The sequence below is a fragment of the Nuphar pumila genome, chromosome 6 (assembly GCF_984573655.1).
Source record: "Nuphar pumila chromosome 6, dmNupPumi1.hap1.1, whole genome shotgun sequence".
In the NCBI taxonomy this organism is placed as follows: Eukaryota; Viridiplantae; Streptophyta; class Magnoliopsida; order Nymphaeales; family Nymphaeaceae; genus Nuphar; species Nuphar pumila.
The window spans coordinates 11,034,019-11,055,849 of NC_143254.1; the positions used below are offsets into that span (position 1 = coordinate 11,034,019).

At 39.6% G+C, this 21,831-nt stretch overlaps 1 pseudogene across 1 annotated transcript; it reads right to left on the reverse strand.

Annotated features, from left to right (window-relative positions):
- Window positions 1-2,762: 2,762 nt before the first annotated feature.
- On the reverse strand, window positions 2,763-6,113 carry LOC149833947 (uncharacterized; annotated as a pseudogene). The gene is made up of 2 exons (XR_016432488.1): window positions 5,872-6,113; window positions 2,763-4,012 (listed from the first exon to the last, which is right to left on the reverse strand). The product of XR_016432488.1 is annotated as an uncharacterized LOC149833947 (transcript).
- Window positions 6,114-21,831: the final 15,718 nt, after the last annotated feature.

The following is a 21,831-nucleotide window of genomic DNA, read 5'->3' on the forward strand; positions in this document are numbered from 1 at the left end:
ACAATGACAACAATAGAGCTTGTTTGGCTCAGATCTCTTTTTCAAGACATGAGAGTTTTCATCTTGAAATCCTCAAAGATGTGTTGTAACAACAAAAGTGCAATCTACATAACAAGCAATCACACCTTTCATGAAAGAACCAAACACATTGAGATGGATTGCCACTATGTTCGTGATGAATATTTAAAAAGAATCATTGAGTTATCGTGTATCACATCGGAGTACCAACTTGCAGATTTCTTCAGCAAAGCCCTTTTCACTCATTTTATTTTTCTACCTAACAAACTTTCGGTGATCTCACCGTAAGTTTGAGGGGGGTGTTAAGATTTTATATATATATGTTATCATATACATATATATCAAAATATATATATCTACGAATAGTCATAACCTTCAAGGGTATTTTTGTCTTTTTTATCTTATGTAATTAGCACCGTCCACTAAGGACTTTTCTTTCTTTTTTATTTTCTTACCTATTCTTTTGTACTTTTGACCATGGACAACCTGGTCCATTTAATAGGACTGTTGGGATCCTTACCAATGGTCACAAATGTGACCATTGGGGAGCTCTCCTTTGTAATATAAATAGGGGACCTTATCCCCTCTCATTGTATGGCTGTTTTAGAGCATTTCTTCAATAAAACACATTATTTATTTTATGCTATCTTGTGCTATTGTACTTCAGCACCTTGTGACTTTATGTATATTGCCATTAGTGGTCTTTTTTTTGTGTTTAGGGATATTTCTTGTGATCTCCCATTTCATTACATTTGTGGACGGACTTGTGTGGAAACTAATTCTGTATACCATATGATTAACTGCTACTTGTGCTTATCCTGACCTTGTAGCAATAATTTTCTACCACTGTACGCATACAACCAGTACAGGATATGCAACTTCTCTAGCTGATTTCTACATAGCACTTTCATCCTTCCACGTGGGCAGTCACATCCAAGGTTGCCAAACTAGAGTGCAGAAACAGAAAATGATACGGGAAGCGTAAGCGAGAAGCGAGGCATTTTAAAATTTATAGGAAGCGAAAAGCGAAGTATCAATTTGAAAGCGAAATATGAATAAAAAATGAAGTAATATGGTACCTGAATAGGAAGCAAAATGATTATATTTCATGATTTTTCAGTAAAAGAATTAAATTTTTGTTAAAATCTAATAATGATGGTTAGCAATTTAGAGAAAGCACATGAGAAGTAAAATCAAGGTTGCCAAACTAGGAAGCGGAAGTGGGAAACGATATGGAAAGCGGAAGCGAGGCATTTTAAAATTTATACGAAGCGAGAAGCGAAGTTTCAATTTAAAAGCAAAATATGAATAAAAAATGAAGCAATATAGAATCAAACAAGAGACAAATAAAAACTAAAATAAAATTGATCATTCTTATATTTCATGATTTTTCTGTAAAAGAGTTAAATTTTTGTTAAAATCTAACAATGATGGTTACCAATTTAAAGAAAGTACATGAAAAATGAGTGAAAGCGTGAGAGAAAATACAAAAGATGAAAATGAACGTGAGAAAAGTATATAGTACGCATAGATTATGTATGTGAGAAGCATAAAAGAAGCGTGGAAGAATCGAGCTTCCCATGAAGTTTCAGAAGCGAGGAGTATCGCGCTTCCAAAGTGAGTTTCCGGGAAGCGAGCTTCCCACCTACCTAAGAAGCTTCCGGTAACTCTGAGTAAAACCATGAAAAGAAACATGAGAAAAGCATACAAGAAGCATAGACTATGCATGTGAAAAGCATAGAAGAAGCGTAGGGGAATCAAGATTCCCATGAAGTTTCAGAAGTGAGGAATATTGTGCTTTCAAAGCGAGTTTCCGGGAAATGCGCTTCCCACCTACCTAAGAAGCTTCCGGTAACTCTGGTCACATCTCCTACTTCAAGCTCATGATTCTACCAGCAACAAAAGCAAATAATCCTTGTTTATGTCTCATAAAACAAAATTCCTTAGATGCTCCACAACGCGACATTGTAGCTGATTTGAAAAACTTAAGGGAGGTGAATACCAAGATTCAAATTCCCCACACAGACATCAAAGAACTCGATGGAAAAACTCTGATGACATGACATGACTTGGGGATTAACCATGCTTTGAGTTTCTTCTTTAGGTTGGTTGGCTATTTCGCAACCCAATTAGGAGAGTTTTCCAACAAACATTCAGAAACAGACAAATTCACCATGGATCTGGATGACAACAACCTCAGGTCCAAGAAGCCGACAACTGAATCATGATGTTTCAACAACCATCAGCATCTAACATATGGAGTAGCACTATCAGCTTCTCAGAGGGAGATTGCAACAGTCAATAACAGAAGCACACACTTGACAAAGGAAATGCCTTGTAGCAAGCCAGCCTGCATCTCTACTGGTTTCATTTCCTATAGAGAAAATCACATTGGTTTACTTTTACTCATCTCATACGATTTCAATACTGTCCGGATCGGGTGCAATCACAAGGCACAAAATTTGTGCATTAAGCACCTGATTGCCCTCCATCATGCCTTGGGCCCCACAACTGACAGGCCTGTCCCCAAGATAGAGGGTGATAGGTGATTAATGGACAAATATTTGTGCAATAGTATTGCACCTGATCTTTTCACTTTCAGTACTCCTATACCAGTGGTCATCTAGATTAATAAAAATTGAAATTCAATCATATAGAGGGAGATTGTAACAATCAATAGTAAAAGCACACACTTGACAAAGGAAATGCCTTGCAGCAAGCCAGGCTGCATCTCTACTGGTTTTATTTCCTATAGAGAAATTCACATTGGTTTACTTGTCTCGTACAATTTCAAACTCCTATACCAGTGACCATCCATATTAATAAAAACTGAAATTCAATCATATAAACAGAGATAGAATAAATGCGAATCATCATTATAAAATTCAAATTTTGAAAAAAGAGGGAGGCGCGATCTACCCTCGATAAGGTCTCCACATATCAACATAATGCCTCAATGAAGATGGCAATGCCTGCTTCCAAGCGACGCGATCCGACAACGGACCCGTTAACGCGAGGCAGCTATCCTCCTTCTGATTCCCAAGTTTCAGGACATGCAACTGACCATGAAAAACTTGATCCATTGCCTGCAGAGTCTCCTCCATGATCGACGCGCCGTCTCTAGACGCATCCTCCGGCTCCAGGCAGCTCCCCCCACAGTTAACCATGATCCTCCCTCCTTTCCTCAAATTGTTTCTCAACTTCACCCATGTCTCCGAGTTTTGAAGCTCAGGAATCACAACACCCTTTGAGAACAGATCAACCGTCATCCCAGAGAAGCCCTCTCTCACAGTTGCCTAGAGGGCATCACCTATGTATATGAAGATCCTCCCTTTATGCTGTTTCTCAACCTTTGAGAACCCAAAATATTCCCTACCAACTGAAACAACACATGGGTCAATCTCATACCCATGGATTTCAGCTTGTGGGTACAACTGCAGTATCATTGTGGCAGCTGTTCCTGCACCAAAACCCAGAATGCCCAATGGGCCATCCCTCAGAATTGCTGGAAAGGTGGCAAAGACATCAAAGTAGGTATCAATGAGGAGTTTGAAGAGGAAGGCGATACTGTGGATGTTCCCTGGGCGGTCAAGCAGGAGGAGCCTGGAGCCTGAGAAGGAGTGGTCCAACCTTCTAGAAACTTCTAGAACCCTGATGTAGTTGTGCCTGCTCTTGAATTTGGCCAGGGTCTTGACATGGTCGGTGGGAATGCCATCATGCTCTTCCTGGTGGTTTCGACCGTTGGTGAGCTGGGTTTGGTGGTTTGAGGATTTGGGGAGTCTGGAATTGAGGATTCTGAGATGGGGGTGGTGGTTTTGGTAGGGTTTTGAGGGGAAGGAAAGGGTTTTGTGATGTGGGGTTTTGGTGGTTGTTTTCAACGGTGGGATTTTGTGGCGGATGGGGACGTTGGTGAGGAACGGTGCCTCCACTCTGAGAGCACAGGGAGAGGGGAAAGAGAGGGAGCCCATCGTTGCACTTTGAGAAGGCTTGTAGCCTGTAAGAGAATTGGTGTGTGGTGAGTGAGAGACAGTCCTTTGACGTAGGATGGGTTTCATCGTACATTCAATCCTAACCGTCCAATCAACGGTTAGGATTAGTTCACATTTTCATTTGGATATAGTCGTCCAGATGCTTCAGGTGGACGGCTAGGATCGACAAAGGACCGGATCCTTTTTGAGACTTGAGAGATACATGGGACAGAACGATGGGCGTGTGGGTAGTGTCAACCTGCCGGTTTTTAGTTCAAAACTTCAAACCAGTATCACCCGTTGCCGGGACAATCGATTGAAAAATATAATATTCGAAAAAATCTAGAGAATCACAAATATAGCCTGTTTTTTGAAAATCCCATAATAGAAGTGGTATGAAGCCTTCAAGAAGCAGAAAGGGCAGCAGTAAGAAAAGACCATATAAGTAGAAAGTGTGCATGAAAAAGTAAAATAAAACTTGTTTTACTTCAATCCATTTTTGAAGATTTTAATCCATTTTTTAAGATTTATTTGTTCATTCTCCATGAAGTAGATGAAGCTATCACTAATCCACCTCAATTCTCTTATATGGAGACCAGCTATATTGGCAGGAACCAACAAAACATTTTTCTACAAGGGCTGCTTAGGAAATTTTAAGACAAAAAGGTGAGGAATTTTCGCTTACTACTTCAATCTGGTGCAAATATCACTCCCCTCGTGCAGCACTTACACAGATACTAGCAACAACAGGGAAATATTTGCCAACCCAGGGCCCAGGGACGGACCCAGAAACTTTTGTTGGGGGGCAAACATAAACAAGATATTTCTTTTTTCTTGGAGGGGCAGAAATTTTTTTATGTTGGGAGCAGCCAGGTAAGAGCTCCAATGAGAGTTTTAAACTCTTGCGGGGGGGGGAGGACCGTCTGCAACATATGGGTATCTCCCTAGCAAAAATCGATGCACTCTGTGTTGGTATAAAGTTGAAACAATAGATGATCTATTCATTCACTGCAAAGTTGTTGCTTGCATTAGGAGGCAAGTACTTCATTTGTTTGGGAGGAAACGTTTCCCAACACTCGATCAATCAAAATTTTCAAAGATAAGTGTCTATTAAAGTTGGATGTTAACATTCCAAATCGTTGTTTGGCAGCTTTGGGAATTCAGGAACAACGTTCTTTTTAAAGCAAAACAGATAAGCCTTCATCAACTGCCTATCAACATAATCAACACTGGAAGATAAGTTACCCTTCCCATCAGGAGAGACTCTCAAAGCCTTTTGCTTACTACTTGGCTATATGCCAATAGACGGTAGCCTCCATCTGAAGGATGAGATCAGAGCTTCTAGAAGTATGAAAGAAGTCCATGGCTTTATACTTTAGAATTAGGCTTTTTTCAGAAAAGGTCGATCAATAAAAAATCAAGACTTCCTAACCATGTCAAAAATCCCAATGCACTTATAGAACAAAAAGAAAAAAATATAAGGGGAGAAAAGGAAAAAATTCAAACCAGCTTTTTTTTTCATTAATGCATACAGTTATTTGTTGCCATTTCCGAAATTATCAAAGATTTCATTCGAAATCTCTTCACATCGTTGTCCTTTTCTTTTGATAGGTTGTCTCATGTTTTAGACTGTAAAACCCCCTCCGGCAAAGTCGCCGGAGGGGATAAGTTAGAAAAAAAAAAAAACTGCGGTTTTTCCCCCCAAAAGGGGGAAACCGCGTAACAAGTGGGGGTGAGGATAAACCTCACCCCCCATAATCCGCGGGAGGGGGGCGAGGTTATCCTCACCCCCTCACCCTGCGTGAGGGTTATAAAAACCCCCACGCAGGGTCTCCTTCCGCACCCTGCACAGAGAGGAAGAGAGTGAGAGAGAGAAGAGACTTACCCGGCGGCAGCGGCGGCGACGGCGGCAGCGAGGTAAGCTCCACTTTTCCCCCATCTCCTTCTTCGGCTGGAAGCACAGAGGGCCGGCAGCCATGGCTGCCGGCGAGTTTCAACAAATGAAAAAAAAAAAAAACAGAGTTAGAGGGGGGGAAGTCGGCCGGCCCCTATGGCCGACCAACACCGATGGCCGGCCCCGAATGTCGACCCAGGTGGGTGGATGCAGAGAGAGGGTCGGCAGGGGCCGACCCTCTGCCACGGTATTCGGAAGGGGCACAGCCCTTCCGCCCCTTTTATCGAGGGGACCGGTTCGATCCGGTCACCCCGGGTCGGTCTGGGTGCGACCCAGACCGAGCCATCCGGTCTGGGTTGCGCCCAGACAGAGCCTTTCTAAAAAAAAAAAAATGTTCGGCCTGGGTGCGACCCAGACCGAACCGAGTCGGTCTGGGTCGCACCCAGACCAAACCGGGTTAAATAAGTGGGGGTGAACCGGTTCGGAGCGAACCGGTTCCAGTTGAATCGGTTCAGGGCAAACCGGCTCAAGCCGAACCGGTTCAGGAGGAACCGGTTCAGGTCGAACTGGTTCGGATTGAACCGGTTCAGGCCAAACCGGGTTCGGTTATTTCAGATTCAAATCGAACCGGTTCAGACCGAATCGGGTCTGAACCGACCCGGTTGAACCGAGGTCCAAACCAAACCTTTCGGATCTGGATCTGGGTTTTTCAGTTCGGACCCAGTTCAATCTGGACCTCTCTCAGATCCAGATCAACCAGGTCCAGATCTGACTGGATCAGTCTCAGATCTGGACCCAGTCAGGCAGGTCTGGACCCAGTCTGATGATCCTGGATCCAGTCAGACAGGTCTGGATCCAATTAGACTGACCAGGATCCAGTCCAGCAGGCCCAGATCCAACCTAGCTTTCCTGGATCCAGTCGGGCTATTCTGGATCCAGTCAGAAAGGAACGGATACAGTTCAGACCCGGTGAGACTTTCTGGATCCAGTCAGCAGTTTTGGATCCAGTCATGAGAAGGATCTGAATCCAAACAGACAGGGTTTGGATCCAGATCAAGATTGGATCTGAATATAGTTTCGGATTGGCCCGAAATCCGAAATGCGCCAGAGATCCATTTGGATCCGTGAGATCCAGTTCAGTAAAATGGACATAGCTTCGCACTCCGAACTCGGAATCGAGCGAGGTTTGGTGCGTTGGATTCGTATTAAAGAGAGGAATCCAATAGTCTATGAACTTCAGTCAAACTAGTAATACAAAAACTATGGTTTCTTTAATAAGATTCAAGAGGGGTAATTTAGTAATTTTAGTAAGAAGTTTGTGAACTGATTAAAGTAAATTACCTTAATGACCAGATCCTGGTGTTAGAGCTTCGTGAGGCTCGATTTCGGATAGAGCACAGAGTCAGCACTTGAGGTAAGGGATGTTATAAGTGATTTTAGATGTGAATAAACCCTTTACACGTTGCTTGTTATCGTAGTGCTATAGGGATCATGTGATTAGCATGATAGCTTTGTGTTAGACCTTGACATGCATAAATTCCATGCTTGACAATTATGAGTTACTTTAAATACATGTTTATTTTGAGATGCATGTTAGTGTTAATATGTCATGCATGATAGAAAGAGATTGTGTTTATGATTGCATGTTAATTGAGCATTTATATCATGCATTGTGATGAGATTGAGTTAGATTAGAGTCTCATTTAATTCATTCATGTGGTGTGAATGGATATTTAGAGTTCAGCATGCAGTACCCCTTAAATCCCGGAAGTGGCGACCTGTGGCAAGGGCTACCTGGTTCGCGGCCAGAGTGCAGCCACCATGGAGAGTGGGCCGCCGGTGATTTAATGATGTAGAGACACTACATCATTGCGTGCTAAGTGAGAGCGGTGTGAGTCCTAACGTCATCATGAGATTGAGAATGAGATTGTTGTGATTAGTCATGACACCACTCGTGAGGGAACGAGTGAACTTTGAATTTGAGAATATTGTTCAATGTGTGAACTTGGCTATGACTTAGGATTTCACTCACACTGGTTTGAGACTCTAGAGGACCATGGATGGTTAATAACCATCATGTTTAGGATGTAGCATGAACCATGCCGAGATTGAGAGCTTGATCCCCCGGCTAGCTACCGGTGGGGTCCCCGTGGTGGTTCACTGCAGTGTCTGGTGGTCTGGGGACCACTGGGAGTGTATGGTTCATTGTCTGGCCAACATGTAGAATTGGGGTGTTCTACAGGGTTGCTACGCCCATAGATGGCTATTACCGGTATAGTCAGCCTAGTGATAGTTGTGTGAAAGAGAGTAATTGAGAATGATAATGGGGGAAATTAAAATAGACAAACATGTGTGGTGTATCGAGAATTAAAATAAGACTAGGGGCTTAGAGCCCACTACAGTTGTAAATTGTTGTTTTTTACTTATGATTATCTCTTACTGGGTTGTAGACTCACCCCCATTTGTGTTTAATTACAACTGTAGGTTACAGGTATTAAATCAGTCGCTTGTGAGCAGTTCTTTTTCAGTCTTCAGCAGAGCAGTGGTATATTTCTACTTTCCTTGTCATTGAATAAGATGTAATTGTTTTAGTTATTATGAATGATGAACAATTGTAAGAAAAAGTTTGATTGATGAGAATGAAATAAAAAGTTTTTTTTTAGCCACGTTTTCACTGTGTAAGCTTTGCACTCTTCCCTCTGGGAAGTAATACCAACCGAACTCGGACTCCTGAGGTCCCAGATCGGGGTATTACAAAGTGGTATCAAAGCCAGGTTTACACAGAAAAACTGTTCATCATTCATAATAAGACTCAATGACAAGATGTAAGTCTCTGCTCGAATTAGGCACGTTAATGATTAGATTGTTGCGTGATTAGGAATAGCTAGCGAATGAGGAAACCACGAAGACCCAAGGGCTCAAGACCATGCTGAGCCTTCCGTCAGAGAGAGAAAAGTGTTCATCACTGCAATGGTGATGACTACCGAAGTCATGGCAAGCATGTCTCAAATTGTTATAGATCTTACACCACGACGTCACCAATTTACATCATATTTAGGAGAAGAGATATGTATGGACATGACTACATCGACACTACTTTCGGGCAATAGTCATAGCCCTATGGGCGTGGGACTCACCAATCCCACCGTCAGAGATCTCGGTCAGTATGTGGTCAGATGATGAGAGATTAGATGATGGCTTGATGAGAAGTTACAAGGAGATAATCCCTTAGCGCAAACTTTGCGTTTCAGGGAGGGTTTTGTATGGCTAGTGCAAGGACACAACATATGTTTCGAGCCATTTAGGTGACTGTCATGAGTGCAACCAATTGAGGAATTGTAAATCTGATCGAGGAGTTTATTGCTGAAGAAAATAGAAGATGAATAATTCAGACCATAGACACAATATGACTTGAATACTTCTCCTCCGACCCACCTTCAATCAATGCAAAATAGTTCAAGAAGAGAACCAAGCTTCAGATAGATCGAAGAGGAACATGACGATGAATTTAGGGATACTTAGCTTTATTTAGTCTAGTTCGATTATCTATTACTTTGCTTTGTGTTCTTCTTGTTTGCTTAGTAATATTTTATTTATGTGTACTTGGATGAGCAATGAAATAAGACATTTTTAAGCAACTGAGTGGCGTAATCGTTAATATGTGATAGAATTTTTATACGAGTATAAATGAATCAAATAAGAAGCCTATTACGCGATTAATTTAATATAGCTACACATAGTTTTACCATTTCAACTTTTAGAAAGTGGTTGCCAGTGATACCTTCTCGATTGAGTGTTTCTTACTTAATAGAGACACCTATAGGAGCAACCACCATTGTGGATACTGTGTATCTAAATATTGCAAGTTGCCTGTGAACTTGTTGCAACTCGACTTCAAGATATAAATGTGGTTCTGGGCATGGACTGGTTGTCGGACCATCATGCCACTATTGATTGTCGAAGAAAGTGTGTCAGCTTTCAGATACCCCATACTCCAACTTTCACATACCAGGGTGTTAGAAAGTTGCATAAGCCAACTGTCATATCGTGTTTGAAGGCCAATAAATATATTGAAAATGGATGCATGGGATTCCTGGCGTACATGAAAACCGAAGAGAAAGAAGATCTCTCAATATCAGATGTAGACATAGTCTGTGAATATAATGATGTCTTTCCAGAAGATCTTCCAGGTCTTCCTCCTGATCGGGAGATTGAGTTTCAAATCGATCTAGTTCCGGGAACAACACCCATTTCGAAGGCTCCCTATCGGATGGGCCCTGCAGAACTCAAGGAACTCAAGGAGCAAATACAGGAGTTATTGGAGAAAGGATTTATTCGACCTTCAGTATCTCCTTGGGGTGCTCCAATTTTATTTGTGAAGAAGAAGGACGGATCACTGCGTATGTGTATCGACTATCGTCAATTGAATGCAGTAACCATAAAGAATAAGTACCCTTTGCCGAGAATTGACGATTTGTTCGATCAACTACAAGGAGCGGCATGCTTCTCAAAGTTGGATTTGAGATCAGGTTATCATCAATTGAGGATTAAGAAAGAAGATGTGGCCAAGACAGCATTCAGATCAAGATATGGCCATTATGAATTTATGGTCATGCCTTTTGGTCTGACCAACGCACCAGCTGCCTTCATGGACATGATGAATAAAGTGTTTAGACCTTCTTTGGATAAGTTCGTCGTGGTATTTGTCGATGACATCCTCATATACTCTACCTCAAAGGAGCAACATGAAGAACATCTGAGAATAGTTTTGCAGACACTTAGAGAACATAAGCTCTATGCCAAATTCTCTAAGTGCGCTTTTTGGTTAGAACAAGTGTCATTCCTTGGACACATTGTTTCTAAAGACGGGATTATGGTAGACCCTGCAAAGATTGAAGCAGTCACCAATTGGTCTACACCCAAGAATCCTACTGAGATTCGCAGCTTTTTGGGTTTAGCTGGGTACTATCGGAGATTCGTTGAAGGATTCTCGTTGTTAGCGGCTCCTATGACGAAACTCACAAAGAAAGATGTAAAGTTTGAGTGGAATGAGAAATGCGAGCAAAGTTTTCAAGAGATAAAGAAGCGTTTGACCACTGCTCCAGTGTTGGTCTTACCTTCTGGATCTGGAGGTTTCACTATTTATAGTGATGCCTCTCACAAAGGATTGGGTTGTGTTCTGATGCAACACGGAAAAGTGATAGCTTATGCATCTCGTCAGCTCAAAACGCATGAAGTCAACTACCCGACGCATGATCTGGAGTTAGCAGCAGTAGTTTTTGCCCTTAAGATATGGAGGCACTACCTCTACGGAGAGCAATTTGAGGTCTTTACCGACCATCAAAGCCTTAAGTATCTGTTTTCTCAGAAAAATTTGAACTTGAGGCAAAGGAGATGGTTGGAATTTTTGAAAGACTATGATTTCGAGTTAAAGTATCATCCGGGTAAGGCGAATGTTGTCGCTGATGCTCTTAGCAGAAAGACAGGAGCTCTAGCTAGACTTGCAGATTGGGAATTATTCTCCTCGATGGCTCATCAGAAGGCAGAAGTTCAATGCTTACCAGGTCGATTATTATTTGTGCAGACCGCATTGAAGTCAGAATTGTGGGACCAAATTAGGGAAAAACAACCCTTAGACCCAGAATTAATGCAAGTAAGAAATAAGATTTCAGAAGATGAAAGATCAGAATTCAAAATTGATGATCAAGGACTTATTAGATTTCGTCAGAGAGTGTGCATTTCTAAGGACGATCAACTTAGAAATCAGTTAATGGAAGAGGCACATCATTCTAGATATGCCATCCATCCTGGTAGCACTAAAATGTATCGAGATCTGAAAGATACGTTTTGGTGGAGTGGTATGAAGAGAGACATTGCTGAGTTTGTGAGCAAATGTCTAGTTTGTCAGCAGGTGAAGATTGAGCACCAAAGACCAGGCGGTCTTTTGCAACCACTCCCCATACCCGAGTGGAAGTGGGCAGATATATCAATGGACTTCGTCTCGGGGCTTCCTAAGACGAAGAATGGGATGGATTCTGTGTGGGTGATTGTCGACAGGCTAACTAAGTCAGCACACTTTTTAGTTTGTAAGACAACTCACTCGTGTGATCAATTGGCTCAATTATTCATTAGAGAGATCGTGAGACTTCATGGAGTACCTGATTCAATTGTCTCAGATAGAGACTCGAAGTTTACATCACGATTTTGGCAAAGTTTTCAAGAAGCTATGGGGACACAATTAAAAATGAGTACAGCTTTTCACCCTCAGTCAGATGGTCAGTCAGAGCGAACCATCCAGACCCTTGAGGACATGCTCCGGGCATGTAGTTTGGAGTATAGCGACTCGTGGAATGACATTTTGCCATTAATGGAGTTTGCCTACAACAACAGCTTTCAAGCAAGTATAGGCATGGCTCCATTTGAGGCATTGTATGGCCGACGATGTCGAACTCCCTTGTGTTGGGATGAAGTCGGAGAAAGAAGTTTGTTAGGGCCAGAGATGGTTCAACGAATGACAGATCAAGTGAGATTCATTCGAGAGCGTCTCCTCACAGCACAAAGTCGTCAGAAGAGTTATGCGGATAAAAGACGTCGTGAGTTAGAATTTGAGCAAGGTGATCACGTGTTTTTAAAGATATCTCCGTTTAAGGGCGTAATGCGTTTTGGTCGAAAAGGAAAATTGAACCCCAGATATATTGGACCTTTTGAGATACTTGCGAAGATTGGTCAGGCAGCATACCGGTTAGCTCTACCACCTTCCTTATCTCGAATTCACAACGTATTCCATGTTTCCATGTTGCGGAAGTACGTGCCAGATCCTTCTCATATTTTGGATACAGTCGAGACTGTATTAGATTTGCAAGATGATCTGAGTATGAGAGAAAAGCCCATCGAAATCCTAGACGCGAAAGTTCAAAAGCTTAGAAACAAGGAGTTATCTTTGGTTTTGGTCAAGTGGAGTCATCACAACAATAAGGAGGCTACTTGGGAGCGTGAATCAGACATCCGCAAGCAATTTCCACAGTTGTTCCCAGGTAAGATTCGGGACGAATCTTCTTTTAAGGGGGGTAGAATTGTAAAACCCCCTCCGGCAAAGTCGCCGGAGGGGATAAGTTAGAAAAAAAAAAACTGCGGTTTTTCCCCCCAAAAGGGGGAAACCGCGTAACAAGTGGGGGTGAGGATAAACCTCACCCCCCATAATCCGCGGGAGGGGGGCGAGGTTATCCTCACCCCCTCACCCTGCGTGAGGGTTATAAAAACCCCCACGCAGGGTCTCCTTCCACACCCTGCACAGAGAGGAAGAGAGTGAGAGAGAGAAGAGTCTTACCCGGCGGCAGCGGCGGCGACGGCGGCAGCGAGGTAAGCTCCACTTTTCCCCCATCTCCTTCTTCGGCTGGAAGCACAGAGGGCCGGCAGCCATGGCTGCCGGCGAGTTTCAACAAATGAAAAAAAAAAACAGAGTTAGAGGGGGGGAAGTCGGCTGGCCCCTATGGCGGCCGACTCCGACGGCCGACATCCGGCGACCGACCAACACCGATGGCCGGCCCCGAATGTCGACCCAGGTGGGTGGATGCAGAGAGAGGGTCACGGTATTCGGAAGGGGCACAGCCCTTCCGCCCCTTTTATCGAGGGGACCGGTTCGGTCCGGTCACCCCGGGTCGGTCTGGGTGCGACCCAGACCGAGCCATCCGGTCTGGGTTGCGCCCAGACAGAGCCCTTCTAAAAAAAAAAAAAATGTTCGGCCTGGGTGCGACCCAGACCGAACCGAGTCGGTCTGGGTCGCACCCAGACCAAACCGGGTTAAATAAGTGGGGGTGAACCGGTTCGGAGCGAACCGGTTCCAGTTGAATCGGTTCAGGGCAAACCGGCTCAAGCCGAACCGGTTTAAGATGAACCGGTTCAGGTCGAACTGGTTCGGGTTGAACCGGTTCAGGCCAAACCGGGTTCGGTTATTTCAGATTCAAATCGAACCGGTTCAGACCGAATCGGGTCTGAACCGACCCGGTTGAACCAAGGTCCAAACCAAACCTTTCGGATCTGGATCTGGGTTTTTCAGTTCGGACCCAGTTCAATCTGGACCTCTCTCAGATCCAGATCAACCAGGTCCAAATCTGACTGGATCAGTCTCAGATCTGGACCCAGTCAGGCAGGTCTGGACCCAGTCTGATGATCCTGGATCCAGTCAGACAGGTCTGGATCCAATTAGACTGACCAGGATCCAGTCCAGCAGGCCCAGATCCAACCTAGCTTTCCTGGATCCAGTCGGGCTATTCTGGATCCAGTCAGAAAGGAACGGATACAGTTCAGACCCGGTGAGACTTTCTGGATCCAGTCAGCAGTTTTGGATCCAGTCATGAGAAGGATCTGAATCCAAACAGACAGGGTTTGGATCCAGATCAAGATTGGATCTGAATATAGTTTCGGATTGGCCCGAAATCCGAAATGCGCCAGAGATCCATTTGGATCCGTGAGATCCAGTTCAGTAAAATGGACATAGCTTCGCACTCCGAACTCGGAATCGAGCGAGGTTTGGTGCGTTGGATTCGTATTAAAGAGAGGAATCCAATAGTCTATGAACTTCAGTCAAACTAGTAATACAGAAACTATGGTTTCTTTAATAAGATTCGGGAGGGGTAATTTAGTAATTTTAGTAAGAAGTTTGTGAACTGATTAAAGTAAATTACCTTAATGACCAGATCCTGGTGTTAGAGCTTCGTGAGGCTCGATTTCAGATAGAGCACAGAGTCAGCACTTGAGGTAAGGGATGTTATAAGTGATTTTAGATGTGAATAAACCCTTTACACGTTGCTTGTTATCGTAGTGCTATAGGGATCATGTGATTAGCATGATAGCTTTGTGTTAGACCTTGACATGCATAAATTCCATGCTTGACAATTATGAGTTACTTTAAATACATGTTTATTTTGAGATGCATGTTAGTGTTAATATGTCATGCATGATAGAAAGAGATTGTGTTTATGATTGCATGTTAATTGAGCATTTATATCATGCATTGTGATGAGATTAAGTTAGATTAGAGTCTCATTTAATTCATTCATGTGGTGTGAATGGATATTTAGAGTTCAGCATGCAGTACCCCTTAAATCCCAGAAGTGGCGACCTGTGGCAAGGGCTACCTGGTTCGCGGCCAAAGTGCAGCCACCATGGAGAGTGGGCCGCCGGTGATTTAATGATGTAGAGACACTACATCATTGCGTGCTAAGTGAGAGCGGTGTGAGTCCTAACGTCATCATGAGATTGAGAATGAGATTGTTGTGATTAGTCATGACACCACTCGTGAGGGAACGAGTGAACTTTGAATTTGAGAATATTGTTCAATGTGTGAACTTGGCTATGACTTAGGATTTCACTCACACTGGTTTGAGACTCTAGAGGACCATGGATGGTTAATAACCATCATGTTTAGGATGTAGCATGAACCATGCCGAGATTGAGAGCTTGATCCCCCGGCTAGCTACCGGTGGGGTCCCCGTGGTGGTTCACTGCAGTGCCTGGTGGTCTGGGGACCACTGGGAGTGTATGGTTCATTGTCTGGCCAACATGTAGAATTGAGGTGTTCTACAGGGTTGCTACGCCCATAGATGGCTATTACCGGTATAGCCAGCCTAGTGATAGTTGTGTGAAAGAGAGTAATTGAGAATGATAATGGGGGAAATTAAAATAGACAAACATGTGTGGTGTATCGAGAATTAAAATAAGACTAGGGGCTTAGAGCCCACTACAGTTGTAAATTGTTGTTTGTTTACTTATGATTATCTCTTACTGGGTTGTAGACTCACCCCCATTTGTGTTTAATTACAACTGTAGGTTCCAGGTATTAAATCAGTCGCTTGTGAGCAGTTCTTTTTCAGTATTCAGCAGAGCAGTGGTATATTTCTACTTTCCTTGTCATTGAATAAGATGTAATTGTTTTAGTTATTATGAATGATGAACAATTGTAAGAAAAAGTTTGATTGATGAGAATGAAATAAAAAGTTTTTTTTTAGCCACGTTTTCACTGTGTAAGCTTTGCACTCTTCCCTCTGGGAAGTAATACCAACCGAACTCGGACTCCTGAGGTCCCAGATCGGGGTATTACATAGACCCCCTCTCCTATTTGATTTCGCAAAACTATTAGCATGATATGATAAAAAATTGACCTTCAGCTCCAACCAACATATCACGAACCAATTGAAATTGAGAAACATTAAAAAGTAAACATAAGTCATTTTTTTTGTGAGAAACAATCATTTTTTATGTTTTCATTAGGAAAAACATCATTCTCAAATTTCTAATGAAATTCAGCACTATTATACTGTTGAAAAACTATAAGTTTGTAGGTAAAGGTTACTCCATCAATGGGTTGTTTAAGCTCAGTTTGATCAATAAAGTTGATTCATTTTTTATTTATATACTTGACTCGTATGATTTATGACATACTAAATTAGAACATGTTAATTATAAGTCTTTGAGTAGCACATATAACCTAGAAGTATTTATAAATGTAACACTAAACATGTTGAAAAATGTGATGCTTGTATTCAAGTAAAGTTTGCAAAAGACACATTTTTAAGTGTTAAGAAATTCAAAATTACTCGATTTAATATATAGTGATATATGTGATTTAAAAAATACTCTAACTTGTGAGAAAATAAGTACTTTATAACTTTTATTGATGATTTTTCAAAATATTCTTATGTCCATCTCATGAAAACAAAAAATAAATTTTTTAAAAATTTTAAGATTTTTAAAATAAAAGTTAAAAAAAAATCATAATTACAAAACAAAGTCTTTTAGATCGGATAGAGGTGATGCATATCTTTCAAATAAGGTTATTGAATTTTGTAAAATTTATGGGATACATAGAAAAAATAGTGGTCCTTATACTCTTGAGCATAATAGTGTAACAAAATGTAAAAATAGGACTCTGATAGATATAATTAATTCAATGATTATAAGTTCTGAGATATAATATAATCTATGGGTTGATGTTTTGCCTAGTTCTTATCATATTTTAAATAGAGTTTCATATTCTAAGTCAAACACTACACCTTAAGAACTTTAGAAAGATAGAAAATTAAACTTTAATTATTTAAAAGTTTGGGGTTGCATTGTTTATGTAAAACTTATTGAACCAAAATTAATCAAGCTTGTTCAAAAATCCGAACATGTATCTTCATTGGATATTCTCAAAATAGCAAAAGCTATAGATTTATAGATATTAAAACTAAAATTATTTTAGAATCTATCCAAATTAAATTTAGAAAACTTTTAACTTTAAAATCACTTGAAGCTCCAAAAGATATTGAAAACAATCCAAGAAAAAGAAATTGTGAGCCCAAAAATTCTGAAATTTGAAAAAGTAAAAGATTGAGAAAACCAAAAGACTTTAGTTCTGATGTTCATCTCTAGAGACCTAGTTTCTTTTTCAAAATCTATGACCTCTTTGGATGCTCCTTGAAAAGAGGCTATAGAAAGTAAATTATATTCTATTATTGAAAACAAAACTTGAATTTTAGTTTATTTACCCTCTGATTTTAAACATTTATGATGTAAATAAATTTTTAAGCGAAAACTTTGAACTAATGGTTCTATTGAAAAGTTTAAAGCTAGACTTGCAGTTAAAGGCTTTAAACAAAAACTTGGACTTGATTATTTTAACACCTATGCTCCTGTTAGTAAGATTACATTAAGTAGAACTATGATTGTTTTGGCATCAATTTTCAAATTTAAAATTCACAACTATATTTTTGAATGATGTCTCAGATGAAAAGATTTATATGGAACAACCTGAATGCTATGTTGTACTAGGTCAAGAAAAACTTGTAGATTGTTAAGGTCTTTATACGGTTTATAAAAAATCACCTAAAAATTGTATGAGAAATTTGATGAAGTAATCATTTCATACAGGTTTAAGATTCATGACTTTGATAAATGCATATATAATAAAGTATAAAGTAACCATGTTATAATTATTTGCCTTTACATGGATGATATGTTAATTATGAATAATAATGTAGAATGCATAAATAATACTAAAAAATTTCTTTCATCCAAATTTGACATAAAAAATATGAGCTTAGTTAATGTTATACTTGATATTAAGTTGATTAGACATAAGAATGAATATGCTTTAGCTTAATCCTACTACATTGAGAAAATCTTAAGAAAATATCATCATTATGATTGTAAATCTTTTGCTATTCTGTTCGATCCTAGTGTTAACACTGAAACCAAGTGACTAAAGAATCTCTTAATGAAAATACATTAAGAAATAAGTTGGTACTCTTGATAGCTATGCATTATGATAGTCAAGCAACTATATACAAAGCGAAAAGTAATAATTATGGTAAAAAATCTAGATATATTAGTCTAAAACATAATTATGTGAACAATTTACTTAAGAGTACTCTCAATTGAATATGTAAAATCTTGTCAAAACTTAGTGGATCCATTGGTAAAGAAACTTTTTCGAGAAATTATCATTAAGACATTGAGGGGAATTAGACTAAAGTACATAAAAACAATCAATGTTAATGAAAACTCATCCACATGATAAAGATCAAACCTAGACTAGTAGTTCAATAGAAAGAATAAGTCATTAAGTGATTAAACTGAGTACTTAATACTCTTTCATTCTTGTTGTCAAGTGATCGAAACCTGTGTATGGAGGATGAATTCAAAATTGAACTCTTAATATGATCCATAGTCCTTATGGTTGGGGTGTTTCAAGCAAGTTTATACCCTTGATGGACTTATATGAGTGTGAAGGTGGGAGTCATCCTCTATGCAACTTGGACTTTATCTATACACTCATGAAACTGAGATACAACACAAGACCCATAATGTGCAACTTCTGTATACTTGTAGACACTATACCATTTGAAGAAAGTGTGTGTTACAACATCTGAAAAGTCAATTAAAATTCTCAATTCAAAGCTAATACTTTTGGAATCTCATACTATAAAAGACTAAGTAACACAAATATAGAGGTTTAAACCCAAAGATACATTCATTTATGCATTGAAACTTTGTGAACAATACCTTGAGTCTTTTTTCATAGTTTTGATCCACCTAGGGAATTATTGGGGTTTGACTTAAAACTATCATAAGTTTACTATACATTTTCCTATATTGACTTAAGTTATTTACTTAAGTTAGTGGTGTATTGTCTTTCCTAAAAGTTTCGTCCAACATTAAAGGTTGTGAGAACTTCTCATGTCCTTATACAAAGAGGTGTTGCCTTGGAGGACAAGACCCTCAAGGAGCTTGGATCTTGGGCTTGTCAAATAACATTGAACTTTGGATCTTGGATATTAAACCTTGAACCTTGAACTTTGAACCTTGGACCTTAGACCTTGGACCGTAGACCTTGAACTTTGGTCTTGGAGTTGGATTTATATTTAGATTCAAATTCAGTTTTGTCCCGACTCAATTCGGTTCGGTTTAGTCTTTGACCAATCTTTTTAGTACTTAGGACAAATTTAATCCTTAAGTCTAAAACTAACCATTGGCCAACTTATTAATGGACTTTGGTCAGCTCTTAAATCACCTTGAATCTTTTTAAACATTGACCAAGATCTGTTTGGACCACGCCCAACATCTTTGCATGTGACATCAATGGTCAAACAATCCAAGAGCCACCCAAGCTCATTGACCATTGACTTTAACCTGGTTCTTGATGTTCTTAACCTTGCTAGGGTCATTTTGGACCCAAGTAATGCCCTTTTGTCTCTTTTTAACGCCCTTATTGGGCTAGCCATTTGAACAATTATGGCTGGATGTTTAGCCAACCCAAGCCCATAACGGCCAATTGTTTGGGCTCCCATTTAAGACCTTTATGAGGGTTGAGGCCTACCTCTTGCATTCTTCCTAACACTCAAGGCTCTTTTATTCTCTTTCCTTCTCTCACAATCGAACTTTGCTCCCTATCTTTATCTAAGTGCTTGCTAACTATTCTCTCTTCTGCTCTCTGTCTCTAGTACTTCCTCTAGTGAGCTTAGACTTTGACTTGGTCAAGGCTTCACCTAAGACAATACTAGGGTTCTTACTCAATCAGGACTTAGGGTTCATACCCAATTTGAGCTTAGGATCATACCCAATTTGTGTAACACCTTAAAATTTTAGCTCTTAAATTTTAGAGAAAACCTTTTTTTCTTTTTAAAACAACGAAAACAACATTTTTCTTTGGGTTAAACATTGTATACGGGTTAGAGTACAATCAATTATCATAACTGAATTAAAATGTGAACATTAAGATTTAATTCAATTTCAATATTTTAAAATACATATAAGAGTATTTTTATAACAATAATTATTTTTTTTTAATTATCTCCGAGAAAAGAAAAGACTAGCTCTCGATGCCACCTAAGCATTCTGCATCCGCTCCACAGTTGTACATCATAATCTACCTAAAAACCTCATAAAATGAGTAAGACTCATGAAAGTCGAGTAAAAAATAGTATACTTACAATAAATGCATGATATCAGCATACATGCAAACACAACCTTAGATATATCAATCAAGTAATACACATCTTAGTAGACTATAACATAAAAATCATGCTAACAATTAGAATAACAGGTTAATTTAATATGCATCCACTAATGCTGAAATTCACATCAATACAATAAATTATTCATATGTATAAACATTTATAAAATGGGTAAACATATACAATATACATGGACTTACCATTCCAGTGTTGTGAGCCCTTCATGCATGAATAGCTTTTTATCTTCACTTATTATTTTCTTGCTTAAATGATGCATGACATGTTCTATCTACATGTAATTTATAATTTTGTTTCACTTGCTAATATCTGTCTGTAGGTACGACACAGACTCTCTCAGATGGAGGCATGGATCAGGTTTGTATTTTCAAGCAATTGTGTCTTCTTATTAACCTGCATGACTACTCCGAAAAGTGAATATAATTTTATAGAGAGAATTCTCAACTCTTGCAACGCGATATATCAAATTTTTTTCATGAGTCTTACCTATCACACTACGGATAAATCATGGCAGTTCTCCTGGTTACGGTTCCTATGGCTGGGGGACAAAAGTAACATTTTGTGTTAAGCTAATATTTCATAGAACCATCAGTATCAAGCTTACTCTCTCAATAAGCCACAAGAGAATTAATTTTATTTTTGATTTATGAATTAACTCCCTTGTTAATAGTCTCAATGCAAATATGCAACCACATTCAGAGTTCATATGCAACAATATTTATGGCACTCAATGCATGCATTTGATTAGTCTATACCATAAAATCAATACAATGATGCAATCAATATGCATGTACACAGTCAAAGTGGGCTAATCATTGATATTTAGACATGCCCAATACAATCAATAATGAGATGCATTCAGTTAACATCCATATCAGTCTAATATCTCATTTAAACATCAATAACATGTTGCACAAAATAAAATACAATCCAGCATCAATACATGCCATACAGTGCAGTTTGGATCTCTGTTAACTAGATTTTAGAAACCCCACCAAAAATCATAGGTATCGAATTTAACTATCAAAATTTTATTGAGATTTTCCCATCATCTTAGGAACAAAGTCCATAAAACAGATTTGCAAAATTTATTGTAATAAAATAAAAAAAATCTAGGACTGAACCTTGTTCAGAAAAAGTATCAAACAAATTCTGTCAACTGCACAAATTTATTTTGGTTTGAAGAATTTCTGAAGATTTACAAAAAAATCTTTTGACAAAATCCATTTTACAGAATCTTGTTATACATGTTACCTTTCACCCATATATTTTACAATTTATTTTGATTAGTTCTGATTGGGGTTTCAGAACTTTCAAAATCGTTGGTCAGAACTGTCCTTCTAACAGGATAAAAAATCTATGCTCAGTTGCAATAGATGTTTCGACCTCAAAATGAAACCAAACGGGTTGAAACAAAATTCTAAATTTGAACCCTAGA